This window comes from Miniopterus natalensis, chromosome 1 (assembly GCF_054644295.1).
Source record: "Miniopterus natalensis isolate mMinNat1 chromosome 1, mMinNat1.hap1, whole genome shotgun sequence".
Taxonomy (NCBI): Eukaryota; Metazoa; Chordata; class Mammalia; order Chiroptera; family Miniopteridae; genus Miniopterus; species Miniopterus natalensis.
Window position 1 is genome coordinate 201,584,682 of NC_142081.1, and position 17,220 is coordinate 201,601,901.

At 53.8% G+C, this 17,220-nt stretch overlaps 1 long non-coding RNA gene across 1 annotated transcript; it reads right to left on the bottom strand.

Moving 5' to 3' along the window:
• Positions 1-108: 108 nt before the first annotated feature.
• On the bottom strand, positions 109-11,745 carry LOC148094535 (uncharacterized). The gene is made up of 3 exons (XR_015716247.1): positions 11,648-11,745; positions 595-635; positions 109-276 (listed from the first exon to the last, which is right to left on the bottom strand). It is a non-coding gene; the product is annotated as an uncharacterized LOC148094535 (long non-coding RNA).
• Between the last annotated feature and the right edge of the window lie 5,475 nt (positions 11,746-17,220).

Here is a 17,220-nt window from a genome sequence, read left to right on the forward strand (position 1 = left end):
AGGCGGGAAACCCCGGCAGCAAGCAAACCTCATTCCCCTGTGAGCGCCCCCCCCGCGATGCCATCCCGTGAGCACCCCCCTCCTCCCCGCGATGCCACTCCCCTGTGAGCGCTGACCCCAGGTCACCTCCTCTAGACACCTCCGGTCCACTCCCTCCGCCTCTGCATGGGTTCAGGCCTCGGCTGGGGTGCTGTGGCGTCTGGGCAGCCGCGTCGCCCCGCACTCCGCGTGGTCAGCTCTGTGCCTTCCCTTCGTCCTTTGCTCCTTTTCCATTTTCTGGCACGAGACACACCTGTCAGTTCACAGCTCTTGTATGACGCACACACTCCTGTACTCAGTGCACACTAGAATTTTTAGGCAAGTCCCATGAAGCCCACAGTCGGACAGAGTCAACCAAAAACACTAACCCAGAGAATACATAAACTTTATGAACAACCGGGCCAATCCCTCCGGAGCTCTTGGAAACCTCACTGTAAAGGAGTCCCAAGGAGCCGGCTTTTCTACAGCTACCACACTCACCAAGAGCAGTTCAATGCAAAGTCAGTCCATTCGCATGCACTGCAAAGGAATAACCAAAGTGTAAGCTGCACTTACCTGGACGTGGCAGCTGGGGACCCTCTGCTACATTCTGAGGCCTATGGAGACAAAAGACAGGGAGATGTCACCCACAGGTGCTGCCGGAGCCCATGTCCCCACCAGGGAGGGGCTCTGGCCTTGCTCAGTTAACATGCCTGTTCCTTTACCTGCTTAAAACCAAAAGGAACACAAGAATTAATGACCCCAAAGAGCCAGGGTTGACCAGAGAGACCCAGGCAGGTCTCTGTGGCAGCTGGTGTCACTGAGACCAGGAGCTGCTGGGGTGAGGAGGTGAGGGCACCCATGGGGAGCAGCTGTGGGAGGGGCCCCAGGAGGCACAACAAGGGTCTGTGAAAGCTCCGGAGCAGGTGATGAGTGTCAGGGGTGCCCCGGTGGCAGGCGGGCCTCATGGAAGGATGGCTGTATTAAACTTCTGTGTAAAGAGCAGGGGTGTCTCTTAGGGCCACCCGTCCAGGGAACATGCACCAGGGGCCCCTCCAAGCAGGCTCCAAGTTGGGATCTGGGCCACAGCAGGGGCAAGGGTGTGCAGTTCTGGTGGGAGATGGACAAGAGACACTCCAACAAGCACACTCTTTATTTGGGACCAGGGAGGGGCCCCTGGAAGGCTCAGGAGTCACACAGGAGGGGTCAGCCATGAGGCAGCAGAAAAGGCAGTGGTGGGTTGGTGGCATGAGGCTCTGGAAGGGCCATGTAAGTAAAGTCAAGACCCTAATGCCACAAAGAATGCTTGTGGTTTAACAACAGTGGACAAACACAACCTGGGAACCATGGGCCGGAGAAATACCTGCATGATGTTCGTGTTACATCTGATTTATATCATTTCTACTCTGAGTTTTTCCATGACTGCATTTTTTATTCACTAGTCTTTGAAACTCAATTAACTTTTACAAAATGGCAGAGGGGAGGGAGGCAGGAGAGAGGCAGTTGTAGGGAGATTAGCAGGCCTGCAGAACCCATACCACAGGCTGTGCTGGCCACATCCCCCCTACCCAGCAAGACGGCGGCCGGAGCCAGGGCCATTGGGCTGGTGTGGCTGTGGCTCCTTTGCCAGTTACAGTGCTGGCTCTGTCAGCAGTGGACACAGACAGGCACCTGGGGCCTCACTTTAATGGGGGAGAGGCAATGATGGTAGATGCGGGGGGCAGGTAACGGTGGCTGAGTTGTGAATAAGAGCAGGCCAGGGCAGGTGCTGGATGAGCGCTTCCCTGAGAAAGTGGCACGTGAGAAATAGCAAAGTATCATGGACAACTTTATGCCAATAAAGTTGCAAATTTGTATGAAACTGATACATTCCTAGAAAAATAACATTAGAATCGGCTGTAAACCATTGAGGGACGGGCCCCATCTCAAACAACTCTCTCGGAGAAGCAATGAAGACAGTATTTCCCAACTCATTTTACAAAGCTATTGTAGCATGCACACTGGACTAGACTGAGATGGGAATCATAGACCAAGCTCACTGATGGAAAGTGTGAGAACCGTGGACACTGTGAGAACTGTGGATAGAGTGTGAGAATCGTGGACAGTGAGAGAACCGTAAATAGTGAGAGAACCGTAAATAGTGAGAGAACCGTAAACAGTGAGAGAACCGTGGACAGAGTGTGAGAACCGTGGACAGTGTGAGAACCGTGGACAGTGAGAACTGTAAACAGTGAGAGAACCGTGGACAGAGTGTGAGAACCGTGGACAGTGTGAGAACCGTGGACAGTGAGAGAACTGTAAACAGTGAGAGAACCGTGGACAGAGTGTGAGAACCATGGACAGTGTGTGAGAACCGTGGACAGTGAGAGAACCGTGGACAGAGTGCGAGAACCGTGGATAGTGTGAGAACCGTGGACAGTGAGAGAATTGTGGACAGAGTGTGAGAACTATGGACAGAGTGTGAGAACCGTGGACAGAGTGTCAGAACTATGGACAGTTAGAGAACCGTGGACAGTGAGAGAACCATGGACAGAGTGTGAGAACTGTGGACAGTGAGAGAACTGTGGACAGAGTGTGAGAAATGGGGACAGTGAGAGAACCGTGGACAGAGTGTGAGGACCATAGACAGTGAGAGAACCGTGGACAGAGTGTGAGAACTGTGGACAGTGAGAGAACTGTGGACAGTGTGAGAACCATGGAAGAGTGTGAGAACTGTGGACAGTGAGAGAACTGTGGACGGAATGTGAGAACCATGGACAGAATGTGAGAACTGTGGACAGTGAGAGAACCGTGGACAGTGAGAGAACCGTGGACAGTGTGAGAACCGCGGACAGGCACATGTCCAGCTTGTGACAGCAGCCCTGCTCATCAAGCTAGGTTTATCCCTAGAGCACAAGGGGGTTAGTGAAATAAATATAATTTGTGACAAAAAAGGAGAAAACTGATAAGATCACCCCCTAAATGCATACAAAATCACTTGATGACATTCATTATCCATTCCAGATTTTTTTTGTTTTTTCATTAATCCTCACTGCACGATATTTTTTCCACTGATTTTTAGAGAGTGAAAGGAAGGGGGGGGCAGGGGAGAAACATCAATGTGAGAGACATTGATGGGTTGCCTCCTGCATGTGCCACACTGAAGCCAGGGATAGAGCCTGCAACCCAGGTATATGCTCTTGACTGGGAATCGAACCCGTGACCCTTCAGTGAGTGGGCTGATGCTCTAACCACTGAGCACACCAGCCAGGGCTCCATTCCTGATTTTAAAAACACTTAGGAAATTAAGAATAGAAGGAGACGTCTTTAACCTAATAAAAGCTCTCCATTTAAGAGAAGCTGCTTCCACCAGAGCCACATAGAGACGGGTTACCAACAGCTGGTAGGAGACAAGCAGCCATTGTCACTCAGTAGTGCAGGGGACAAGGGACAAGCGCTCTGAGCTGGCGAGGAGCCTGACGTGCAGTCCTTGCCATGCATGTGCCTGGACACAGTCCAGAGAAGCAGCTCGGGTGCCACACAGAGACTGGCGAGGAGGCACCGGGGACTCCAAGGGACCAAGGGATCTGGGTCAGGACTGGGGCATGGTCACATGACCAGACATTGGCCAAAGGACACCAACTGCAAAGTAAAACTGAGTTTCAGGGTGTGACAACTGTACCTCCAAGAAAAGGGTGTTTTACAGTTTAAAAACTATAGCAAAAATCATTCCTAATGGTGGAATTGAGGAAAATAAAACTCTTACCTTATACCAAGCATCTGCCCCATCCTCACCCCCAGTCAAATCCAGATGGGTGAAGACCAATGTAAAGGTGCAATTTTACACCTTTAGAAGATATTGGGGGAGGGTCTCACAACCTTGGCAAGGAAGAGGCAATAAAACAGAAAAGAAGGGAACGCTAGTAAAACCAACTTGTAAAGACATGGACATCAACTATCGAAACACCTAAGCAGAGAGCCACATCGCAGCAGAAAATGCTCATGATCCCAGTGACCACACTTGTGTCCTGTCTGCTTTGGAGCGGAGGTGTTTCAACATGGTGTGGCAACCAAGCTGTGGCTTGCTGCCTGGTCCTTACAGAAAAGGCTGCCAACCTGCTCCAGGCGTGAAGAGCATGTGGACAGGCACTTCAGGACAAAGCCAAGTAAGCATGTTGCACCCGCTCACCATCATCAGTGAGCACCCAGGAAACGCACACGGGGGCCTGACTAGGCTGTGCAGAGAGCACTGGTGTGAGGTTGGTCCCACCTCCCAGGGTGGCAGCTGGCTTTATCCCCTGTGGCCTGCATGGACCAAGCAGCCCACCCCTGGGTGCTTGCCCTAAGGACTCTTGCACACGTGCATCTACATTTCACACAGGAATGCTCCCAGCATGCTGCCTGAATAGCCTCAAACTGGATTTGGGCAGTGGGATTTGCAGGTAGCGACCCCACTGATATGATAAAGACGTGGTCCCACGTGGCCACAATGAAAGTGACCCTGGGTCTGACCCTTGCCTGTCTTGACACCATGAACTAGAGCTCACCAGAGGTCAATTGCCTCAGACTTACTGCACATTGGCCCAAACAGCTCAGGGTAATTGTTTGTTGCACACAACTATACATGTGTTTAAATAAGAACTTAATTTTATCAACACTGTAAATAACTACTAATAAAAATATAAAACAACAAAAATAATAGGCGATTTAGGCACCACCAGACCTTGCGCTGGCTGGCCGACTGTCCCCTGTCTCAGACAGGTTACCCTCACAGCAGCACTGGCCGTCAGTGCTGCCCAGCGTGGGTGGCAGCCAGTGTGGACAGGACTCCTGCAATGTGGCTGCTGACGTGGTGAAGGACTGAACCCCACCCTCCCTGGACAGCAACCAAGACCTGTCCTTTGAGAAGCCACAGTTGGCCTTGGGCTAGTGCCCAGGACCCTGGTTGTGACAGTTCCCTAGGTCAACTGAAAACTCTCCCAGATGCTGGGAGTAGCCCGCTGGGCCCAACATGTGAACACACACAGTGAGATTCTGAGAGCAGCTTTCCTCTGGAGTCCGGAGTCTGGAGTCCGGGGCTGACCAGGCAGGAGTCTCCATGACACATGTGAGTGCCCAGCCTCCACACAAGCTGGGATTCACAGGACTCTGGAGGCTGCACTTGGCTCCCCAGACCTCATCCCACACAGCTAGTCCTCTGTTGTGCCCTCTACTGAGGGCAGTGTAGTCATGACTGTAAGTCCTGCCGGCAGGTACAGACAGAATGCTCCTCGCCTCTGGGGCCGCTACTTGCAGACCCCACTGCCCAAATTCCTCCCCTTGCCCCACCCCTCATCCTCCTACTCCTGGGGCTGCACTGGATGCCCTGGGCCTGCAGGACCCCAACCCACACCCCTGGCCCTGTGCATCTGCTGTGCAGCCTGATCCCCAACCCTCTGCTTTGCCTTGGACAACAACTGCAGCCTGACCTCCCCGGGCCCCCTGCCCTGACACTGCTTGGTGGCCTCTCTGGCTTTCCCAGTCACCCACCCTGCTCCCTGTGAGCCCCGCAGTCACACAGCCCCCGCTGTCCGAGGGACCTGCTCCCCCTCCTTGGGAGTCAGGATGGCAGCGTCCATACACCCCTCTCTGGTCTGCCTGGCTGGTGAGGCCCCACCTTGGATATCTGGCCGAGGCTTAGAGTTGAGGTGGGGGGACAGGGGCGGGGGGATGAGGACAGGTGGACGAAGAGGGCACAAGCGTAGACACAATCCTTGGGAATCTGGAACAGGAGGCAGTCATGTTGGGCAACATGAGAAAGGAAAGGTGAGGTTAGAATTCAGCTGAGCAACAGACAACGTTTCCATCATCAGTGACTCTCAACCCAGATCCAACCCTCAGAGATGCGTGAAAACATGCAGTGAAAGGGCTGCCGGACACTGAGACCCTACTGGCAGGAGCCACTTGCAGACACAAGCCCCTTTACGAAAAAGGCCGACCCCGGTGCCCAGAGGATAGAGCTGAGTGCCCGCGGGTCACCCAACTTGGAACACTGGGTTTCAGAACTACCCGCGACTCCAGGTGACCCCACATCTCCCTTTGAGACTGAATGGTGACACCTGCTGCCCCACGCCTGTTCTGCCAGGCTGGGTGCGGGAGGCACTGGTCTCTCTGGGTTCGCAGGTGCCCAGGAGCTGTCCCTCATGTAGCATACCCACCAGGTGACCCAGGGGCTCCCGGGAAGGGAGGGGCACGTGTGTTGGGGGGTATAGGCCAGGGAGCAGGATTCGAAGGTGGGCACAGGTATACACAACCTCACCTTTCTTACCTGGCAACTGTATCAAAGGGGCCCTTGAAGACATAATTAAGGTTCCAAATCAGCCGACCTTAACACAGGGCAAGTCTGGTGGCCTGACCCAGCCTCAGGCCATTCGAAGCAGAGTTCCCTCTGCTGGTGGAGGGGCTGTCAGAGGGCTAACTCCTGCTGGCCATGCCAACTGTCAGCCCTGGGCACGGAATTGGGCCTCTGGGAGCCTAGGGCATTCTAACATACGGATCCTGCTAACAGTCAGTGAGTAGGGCGAGGGCCCAAGTCCCAGACAAGAGCACAGCTGGGCTGAGACGCCGTTTCCACCTCTGAGGCCCGAGTCAAGCCAGCCACACTGCACAGACACCGGGCAGAGGGCCCATGGGTTTGCCCTCTTGTGAGACACAGTGTGAGTCACCAGGACAGAGGCCTGGCTCCTGGCCTCCTGTGCTGGAATCCAGGGCTCTCCTGAAAGCCTTCACTCCCTGGCAGACTCCTCCAGCCCCCAGAGCCCTGAAAACTGGGGGCTGACAGCTGTGGCCAGCAGTGCTGACCAAAGTGAGGCCCAAACTCAACCACACATCCCCAGATACCACAGTGAGGCGCCCGCCTCTCCCACATTCCCCTGGTCCACAGAGCACAGTGGGGACAACACCCTGGTGGAGAATCAGAAATCTAGACAGGGGTCTGGAAAGTCAACAAAGTGGGGGGAGTGGGAGCCTGACATGAAAGGACAGGAAGGGGCACGACCCGGGGCCATGCTGGGAACCTGCCTGAGCCAGGTGAAGGGAAAATCACTGCCGAAGACATTCTGGAGACACTGGGAGACCTGGAGGTGGACAGGATATTGGCTAATGCGAGAAGTGTCCACGCCCAGGTGTGATGATGGTCCTGCAGCCATGGGGAGACCACCCCATTCCTGGGACCTGGTGCTCGGAACTACCCTGGGAATGTGCTGGCCAGCTGCGGCCACTTTTGCAATTCAACACAGTAAATGTGTATTTAGAAAGACATGAAGCACATATGGCAAAACAAATAATGAGTGGGCCTGGGGGGAGGTCTAAGGATGCCTGCTGTATAAACCTTTCAGTTTTTCTCTGTTGTGTTTTCCAAATAAAACATGGGTAGGAAAGTGAGGTGATGTCACCTGAACTAAAAGAAGAGGAAAGGCTAAGCCTTCTGTGCCCCTCACTCCTACTTGTGGCTGGGCCCATGTCCGTGGGGAGTGGGGGCGGGGTGGGGGGTTAGAGCAGTCCTGAAGGCTCCGGGAACCAGGATGCCTTCAGAACAGGAACAGGGAGGGCAGGGCCAGGAGGCACCAATGCAGTGGCTTTTACTTATTTTCTGTTAAGCCCAAGACGGCCAGGCCTGCTGAGAATCAGGAGGGCAGCTGGCAGGGCCTGGGATACCCGTGAGTTTGCAGGGGGCTTCAGGGAGATCTTCAGGCAGCTTCATGTTTGCATATTTCTTACTAAACATCTGGAACTGGCTGTCAATGTCGCAGGGTCCAACAAATATTAATGTGTTTGCAAGAAAACGCACTTAACCTCCACTCTCTAAATTTACCTATTGTTCATTAGACCTTCTCTTCAAAACCCAGCCAATCTAACGCTCAGTCTGTAAGAACTCTATTTTCTAGAGAGTTTTCGTTCTTATCAGGGAAAGTTTTGCTTAATTCAGTGGGCAATCCTAAAGATGCATGTGATGCCATGCTCACACCCTAATCCTCTCATCACGTGTGAAGTGTCTCATCTCTGTCACCTTCACGCAGTCCAGCTCTGCAGGACACACACGCCCATCAGGAAAGGTAGCCTGGTGATTTTCAGAGGTCTCACCTTTCAAACTTTGATGATAAACTAGCAACCTGTAGAACTGAAGGATTATAGTTCCGCTTTTTTGCAGCAGGACGACTGTGCAGCATTTGTGCAACACAAACAGCAAACATCAGAAAGGTGATAAGAAACTGTCCCCAAACCTCAACCTATTTCAGTAGTAAAAGAAAATTACATTTCAACTTCAAATTCAATTCTGACCATTAACCAAATAAAGCTCCAAATGAAATAACAAATCCCGCCATTTAACAGATTAAAAAGTCAAAGTTTAGGCCAAATTGCTCTAGGATCCAAATCACACAACCTAAACATAATTCCTCTCACCAGGGGGTACAGAGAGCAGGGTGGCAGGAGAGGATGCCACCCTCACTGGGCTCCTGGGACAAGTCCTCTGGGAGGCCCCCCCAGGCCCTGGGGGGTGCCCTTTGAAGCCCTGTGCCCCAGCCCTGAGCACTGCAGCCCTGCATACGGGTTGTGGGAGCATTGCTTCCTTACAAGGGTCAAGTGCCCAAAACATTTTGGGGTCTTGCATCTTACAACTTCTCACAAAGGCCAGTTTACAATTTTTGGAGCAAAGTCATTGGCAGGAATAAAACGATGCCCTGGAAACAACTAAAATCGTGGCACCGAAGCTATCGATGAATTCAACCAACTGACACACATTCTGAGGGTTAAATCTGCAGGGGGGCTCATGCTCTGCTACAGGGCAACTCCTAAAAATCCTTTCTGTCTGTGATTTACCTTCCCTCCTGCATGAGCTCCAAGCATCACACTAGTGTTTAGCCTTTAAGAGATGACTCTTTATCACTCTCCTCTGCACACAGTCCTGTTCATCTACCCGGGGTACCTCTCAGGTGCAGGTCCTGTATTCGCTGAAACCTGGTGACAAACTTTATGGCCGCCCCAGTGCCCCCCCTCCTAGTACCACTCGCTTGTGGAGTTCCTCCTCTCAGGGGTGGGATGTGCCCAGTGGTTCCAACAGACAGAAAACAGCAAAAAGGACGAATGCCACTGCCAAGACCAGATCATGCAGCCAGCTCCTTCTAGCTCACTCTCTGCAGTGGCTCCTTCTGAGCTGCCGGATGGAGAGCCCACGTGGAAAGGAGCCCCACCTGGAAAGGAGCCCCACGTGGAAAGGAGCTGGCCTCTCATGAGGGAGCCTGGAAGCTGACCCCCTCCCCAGGCCCATGGAGCCCCCACTGGCACCTGGGCTGCAGCCTGAGAGGCTGAGCCAGGAGACCCAGCAAAGCAATGCCCAACTCCTGACCCACAGAAACTGAGATAACTGATGTGTGTTTTTTAAGGCACTAAGTTTTGAGGTAATTTGTTGGACAGCAAAATATAAATAATACAACCACCCAGCACGATCACACCTTTAAAAATCCAAAAGTGGGAAAATAAAGAGCCTGACCAAACGACGCCCAGTTTTGCAAGTCGTTTTCGAACGTCACAGAGCAGATTAAGTGAAGTGTACATTTAGGAAGAACTCAGAAGCAGCACTGAGTAAGATGTGTGGTTACATCTAGCAAATACAAGTGTCAAACCTGGACTCCTCAGGGACTCCACTGGTTAAGGTTTGGTCCCAGGACATGTTAATAAACTGAAAATCTAAAGTCCTTTTCCCAAGTAACCAAGTGACGTTGTGGCACAAAATGAAATACTGAACTAGTCAGTTCAAGTGTCTCTCCTGGGAGTCCACGTGGCTCGGAGTTAGATTTACATCTCATCCTACAGCCCAACTGCTGGGTAAGTTTGCAAGCCCAAGGCAACTGATCTTTCTGAAAGTATTCCTGCTCTCATCTCTCCCTTCTCGCACTCTTGCAGTACAAGTGCTGCTTGCTGACCTCCTGCCAGGCGGCCAGTTCTGGGCACCGGGCTGGGCAAGGCCCCCGCCTGCTGGGCATTCCCTCAAGCCCCCCAGCAGCATCTTCCTGGACACACTCGGGGGCCTTCCTCAGCAAAGAGTGGCACTCAGCACACCCTACTTTCAATCACCACTTCCGAATTAAAGGAGCACACAGGCAGGTCCCAGTTGAAAGTCCGAGGTACAGGTTTCAGAGAAGCAAAGGACCCTGTCCCAAAGTCCTTCGACATGTCCCTTTCCTGATGTAGAGAAAGTGCCCAAGTCACCCGACATGCACCCTCGCCTGCTCTGACTTTCCTGCGCTGGGCCTGCTGCCCCCCAAACACACTGGAAGCCCACATGCCCGGCTTGGGCCCACCCCTCCTGGAAACTCCTGGACACTGGAAACACCTCCAGACTCTGGATGAAGGGTGCACCCACACAACGTGGAGAACGGGGCCAGTTTGGAGAGGAGGGCAGGAGTAGTTGAAGGTACCAGATGCTGACCACAGGGCCAAGCAAGGCGAGCAGCTAAGAAACAGGGGCTGGGAGAATAGGGGGCAGCTTTCTGGGTCTGGGGAGTAGGCACAGTGATGGCCTGGGAGCCAGTGTGGACCAGGAGCCACCCCCCTTGAATCCCTAGAGCCAGGAGGATGTGCCCCAGCTCTGCCTCACATCTGCCTCCGTGTCCCAGCCAGGTGGCAGCTGCTGAAGGTCAGAAGGTCTGTACGGCTGGCCCTTGGGCTTACATGTCTGGGTGCTCAGGAAAGGGGGTGGGGTGCACCTGTGGGGCCCAGGTGACCAGGATACTTGATGCCCCAGAGCCTTCATAGCATGGGGGTCCAGCTGAGTGGCCTGGGAGATTCGGGGCACCCCTGGGTCCTGTCTCAGGGCCCCAACTCCTGGGGGCCTAGCTTGGGTCCCAGCACTCCTTAGGGTCTACTCATGAGGCCTGGGTGCTTCTTAGGGACTTGTCAGGAGTCCTGGCCTCCCTGGAGACCTGTCCCCAAGTCAGCTCTTATGGGGGTGCTGGCCCTCCCCGGGAGCCTGGCCTTCTTCGTGGTCTGCGCCAGCGTCCCGACCCCCCTAAGGCGCCTACGCGGGGCCCGTTCATCCCCGGCGCCTGTCACCCGGCACAGCCCCCCTGCCCCGCAGCCCCAAGGTCTCAGCCCCCAGGGGCTGCCTCGGGTCCCAGGAGGGCGCAGGGACTGTCCAGGATCCCCGCCGTCTTTAGAGCTAGGTCCCAGTCCTCCCCAGGGGGGTCTCCCCGAGTCCCACCTTTCCTTGGCCTGTCCCAGGCGACCCCTCCCGGGGTCCTGCCCTCCCGGGGTCCTGCCCTCCCGGGTCTGACCCTCCGCGGTGACGGGGCTCGGCCTGACCGGCCGCAGGGTCCCAGCGCTCCCCGGTGGCCACTCTGGCCTGGGCGCCTCCTCGGGGCCCGTCGCTCGGCCGACGCTCCTCGGTGACCTGTCCGAGTCCAGCGCCTGCTGGCCCCTGCCGCTGGGTCCCGGGGCGGCCCTCCCGGCCCCTGCAGGTGACCGCCGTGGGTCGGCCCCGCGGCCTGCGGATCGGTGTCGGGCCCCGCGGGCCGGGCCGGGGTTCGGAGCCTCCGGGCCCGGACACGGCTGAGGCCGCGGCCTGAGGAGCGGGCGCCGCCGGCCGGGCCGGGCGGGGCGCGGACTCACTGACCTGCCGTCTCGGCTGCGGACGAGCGGGGCGCACGCGGGGGCCGCGCCGGGAGGGGAGGGGGCGCCGCTCCCTCCGGGTCCCCCCCAACAGCCGGAGGAAAAAAACCCGTCCGGAGTTTAAAACAAAGAGGCGGAAATGCCCGAGCGGAGCCGAGCGCCGAGTCGGGGGCGCCGCGCTTGGAGCATGCGCGCTGCGGGGCCCGGCTCCCACCCGGCAGCGGGGCGGGGGCGGGGCCCGGCGGGGGCGGGGCCGGCGGGGGCGGGGCCCGGCGGGGGCGGGGCGTGGTCGCAGGGCGCAGGCGCGTTCTGCCCGGGCTCGAGGCGCGGGGCGGGCGGAGGCGCTGGGGGCCGGGCTCGGCGGGAGCATTGGGGCGGGGCTCTGCCCCGGGACTCGCGGGGCGCGCGTGACCCGCCGGGGGTCGAGGAGGTGAGGCCGGAGGCGGGGTCCTGGAAGGGGCGGGGCCACGCGGGGCGGGGTCTGGTGGAGGCGGGGCTTTGGGGCGGGGCGGGGCTTCGCGGATCCCTGCCGCGCGGAGGCGGGGCCTTACGGGAGCGGAGCGGGCGGAGGCGGGGCCCGGCGGCGCGGCGAGTGCGCGGGGTCAGCCGCCGCCAGGCCTGCGGGTCCCGGCGTCCGGCGGGCCGCTCGCCCTGTTCCCGCTTCTGCTGGACCGGGGCGCCCTCCGGCCGTGGCGGCGTCGTTCCCGCATTCCTGTCCTTCCTGGGACCCAGCATCGAGCCCCCTCCGGGCGCTAGTCAGGGGCCCTGTGGACAGACGGGAGCCCTGCTCGGGGCTCCGGGACAATGGGCAGCAGGGCTGACCGCGCAGCTCCTCCGTGTGTCCACCTTTACGCAGGCAGGCCCCGCCCTGGAGCTAAGCACTGATCGTGACTTCTAAGCCCTCTTGGGGTCCGCACTGTGGAGGGGACAATAACAGGGGAGCAGCTGGGTGGGGAGGCAGTGGGGGTCCCCATTTAGTTGCAGCGGGGTGGATGGAACCGAAGGGACCGAGAGGGAGCCGGCCCTGTAACAAGAGTGCAATGCTTAGATTCTGAAAACTACCAAACATTGTTGAATGAAATTAAAGGAGACCTAAATAAATGGAAAGATCCATCTCCATGGTTGCAGACAATATTGTTAAGATATTAATATTCCCCGATTTGATCTACAAATTCAACACAATCCATATTAAAACCCAGTAGGTTTCTCTGCAGAAATTGCCAAGCTGAGCCTAAAATTCGTATGGAAATTCAAGGGACCCAGAAAAGCCAAGACAATCTTGATAAAGAAGAACAAAGATGCAGGACTCCCATCTCCTGACTTTAGAAATTACTACAAAGCTACAGTAATCAAGACAGTGTGGCCCTAGCCAGTTTGGCTGAGGAGTTGAGCACTGACCCATGAACCAAGAGGTCACTGGTTGGGTTTCCATTAGGGGACAGGCCTGGGTTGTGGGCCCTATCCCCAGCAGGGGGCGCGCCGGAGACAGCCAATCCCTGTTTCTCTCTCATCGAGGCTCCTCTCCAGCCCTCTCCCTTCCTCTCTCAAAGAACCAATAAAGCCCCGCGGGGGAGACTCTGCGGTTGAGCTGGACCTAGGATCCAGGAGATGGGATTCCATTCCGGGTCAGGGCACATGCTCGGGGTTGCGGGCTCCAGCCAATCAATGACTCTCTCATCATTGATGTGTCTCTCTCCCTCTCCCTTCCTCTCTCTGAAATCAATAAAGATACATTTTTTAAAAAATAAAAAAAATAAAAAAATAAAAGAACCACTAAAAACTAAATAAAAGAAGTACTAATACATGCTACAGCATGTATGAACCTTGAAAACATTATGCTCAGGAAAGAAAACAGTCGCAAAAGACCACATATTATGATTCTTTTTTAAAAAATCTTTATTCATTTGAGAGAGGGAGAAGAAGAGAGAGAGAAACATCAATTTGTTGTTCCACTTATTTGTGCATTCACTGGCTGACTCTTGTATGTGCCCTGACGGGGAACTGAACCCATAACCTTGGTGTATCAGAACAATGCTCTAACCAACTGAGCTACTGGGCCAGGGTGCATTATGATCCTATTTATTTGAAATGCCCAGAATCACAAACCCAAAGAGATAGAGAGCAGATTAGTGATTGCCAGGGGCTGGAAAGCCGCTGGAAATGGGGAGTGGCTGCTAATGGACACAAGGTTTCTTTTTGGGGGTGATGAAATGTTTTAGAATTGATCATAGTTATGGTTTCACATATTTGCAAATATACTGATATCTATTGACTTGTACACATTAAATGGGTGAATTGTATGACATGAGAAGTATACCTCAATAAAGCTGTTATTTTAAAAAGAGAACAGCAAAGTATTTAGAACTGATAAAACATGAAAGTACAGCATGTATAACCCCACGGGGAAAATACAAAATTAGATAACTAACTCACACCATAACTACACACATATATGTATGCATAAACATCTTACACCCTACACAGAACAGTTATTTATCTCAAAAACACAAAAATGAAAGGTTAGATACCCTCTCCCACCATAGACACCAAAAATGAGGTATCTATTTCATACCATATTCAAAATATTAGACCTTCAGCTCACAGCACACACACACATTGGATACATGTGATTCTACACACACAAAACACAGACACCCATTTCTAGCAGATTCCAAAAAAATGTGTTAACTATCTCATGCCATACACAAAATTTCATGCCACACAGTAGAAGAAAAACGAGATAAAATTCAACCATATGGAGAACAGAGTGCGACACCCTCACACCTCACACAAGTAGATCAGACACATGTGTCACACACACGGTACTTATTTCCTACCTCCAAGCACTGTGCTAAAAAGATTCATCACGACGCAGTTATACACAACAAATAGATGCCCATCTCAAAATATTCTTAAAAAATAGATCCTATTGGGAAGCAGTTGTCCATGGACACCTCACGTTTCTGAATCTGCATGTCCCTGTCCTCAGAGCAGAGTCATTCACAGCCACATTTATTTTTTTTAAATATGTTTTGTCTGGCCGGGTGTGGTTCAGCGGTTGAGCGTCAACCTAGGATCCAGGCGATCAGGGTTTGATTCCCGGTCAGGGCATGTGCCCCAGGGCCTCCTGTGTACTGGGAACGCACACATGGGGACTGTGGCAGGCTACTCCCTAGCCTGCAATAGAGTGAAATCTCATGTGCTCACAGTGTCTAATTTAACACACTCACTTCACACCACACACAGCAGGCACGATTCACACACTGTACCCCAAAGAATTAGGCATGCACTCTTTCCCATTCAGACAGGAGAACTGGATAAACATTTCACCCATACATACACATCACATGCCACACATACCAGTAGCCCCATACAGCCTCACATGACACACCCTGGGCACACACTAGATACCCACTCACGCCATATACACAAATAGGTGACCATCAGGACTCGCCCAACATCAGACACCCTTCCCTCCTGCCTTCCTCACTCTCTCACAGACATGTACTCCAGATAGTCCTCATACCATGTGAATCTCACACACACACAGGCAAGTTCTTTCTACGTTTACGGGCTGAATGGGTTTGAGCTGTGAAGCAGATGGAAGGGGACCATGGAGTCCTCAATGGGATGGGCCTGCAACCTGGGTCCCAGGTACTTGTTGCTACAACTTTGGGGTATATGTGAGTCTCTGTGCTGGCCTTCCCCCAACTATGCTGGAGGGAGAAAGAAGAGAGGGGTGACCACAAGGACTTCCCTCTGGCAGGGAGTGCAGGCCACTGTGAGCCAAGCAATCTTCTTTACAGACAGCTGGCCAGCTGTCAACTGTTTTCGGTGGACGAGTCCCTGATTGGCTTTCTGCACAGAGGAGGGAGTCACGTGTCCTCTTTGAGGAGCCTGAGAATCCAGATTCTGACCTGCTTACTCAGCTCCCTGCCTTGGGTGGTATTGCTGTGCGTGGGCTTTCAGCAGCCGTGACCTGGAGACAAGCAGCAGAGCAGGCATGAGTGAGGGCGGGCTTGCTTCTGGAACCAGGTCTGGAAAGCACAGCCCAGGATATTTGTGGGGGAAGGGGTCACCCATGGAGAACCTGCCAGGCAGGACAGTGGGGGAAGCAGGGGCCCCAGGGTGGGGCAAAAGGCAGAAAGGTCACCCGCCCCCCCACACTTCTATTTTCAGCCACAGGCATTCAGGTGTGGGCGCATTTCGATCCTGCCCCCACATAGCTGACATTCCCTTGACAAGAGAAGATAAAAAACAAACAAGTGAAGCCCAGCTGGTCTGGCTCAGTGGTTGAGCATTAACCCAGGAATCAAGAGGTCACCAGTTTGATTCCAGGTCAGGGCACCTGCCCGGTTTCAGGCTCGATCCCCAGGGGGAGATGTGCAGGAGGCGGCCTATAGGTGAAGTTTCTCTCTCATTGATGTTTCTATCTCTCTATCCCTCTCCCTCCCTCTCCCTAAAAATCAACAAAAACATGTTTAAAACAAAAACAAAACAAAACAAATGAAAACCCGACAAGCAGACTGGGGCCGGGACCACCTCACTAAGTAAGGTGAGACTTCCTTCCTGACACTACCCTCAGCAGAGGAGGTGCTGCCTACGTACCAGTCTTGACAAAGCGACGGCACTCGGTTGCTTAATTTTGAGCAAATACTGTTTAGGGAAGACACATTCGCCTGAAAAAGCCTCCGATGGTGCTCATTTGGGATGCTGATAGGAGTCTATATTTGATTAAGTAAAAAGGAGGTAAAGAAATCGAAACAGACAGTCATAATTGTGTGTGCTGAGCGTTATTTTAAACATGCCTTTAAAGATAATTTGAAAAGCAAGACGTAGGTGTTTTTTGTGTGACGGTCACTGGAAGATCTCCTCAAGATGGACTGGACCTAAAGGTGTGCCCAAGGACCTGGGCTCAGGGGAGGCTTCCGTGGATGGAGTTCGACCTGGATTCGAAAGGGGAATAGCATAGATGCTTATGTTGAAGAGACTGGTCCAGAATTGAAATAAAATAGTTTCACTAAAACTAGGAAAAGTCATTGTTTCCAAAAGAATGTCCTTTCCACGTTAGGTGAGTTTTACAATTTTTGTTTTCCACAGCGGCTGTAACATTTTACCGTCTGAACAGCCCCAGGTGAGTGACCTAGTTACCCACGGCCTTGCCCGTGTGTGACGTCACCGCTCTGAAAGATGCGTCGATCTCTTATTGTGGTTTCAGCCTGCATTTTTCTAAAGGCTAATGATGTTAGTCATTTGTTACTAAGTACCACCTGTACACCCTCCTCAGTGACACATCTCTTCACGCCTTTTGCCCATTTTCTTTGCTTTTCTTTTTATCTGGTTAATCCTCATATGAGAATATTTTTCTCACTGATTTCTAGAGACACTGGAAGGGAGGGGGAGGGGAGAGAGAGACATTGATGTGAGAGAGACACCCATGGGTTGGCCCTTGCATGCACCCCGAACGGTGCAAGGGCTGAACCTGCAACCCAGGTGCATGCCCTTGGCTGGGAATCGGGCCACGGCCCCTCCGTCCTCGGGCAGGCGCTCTTGCCACCGAGCAACGCTCGCTGGGGC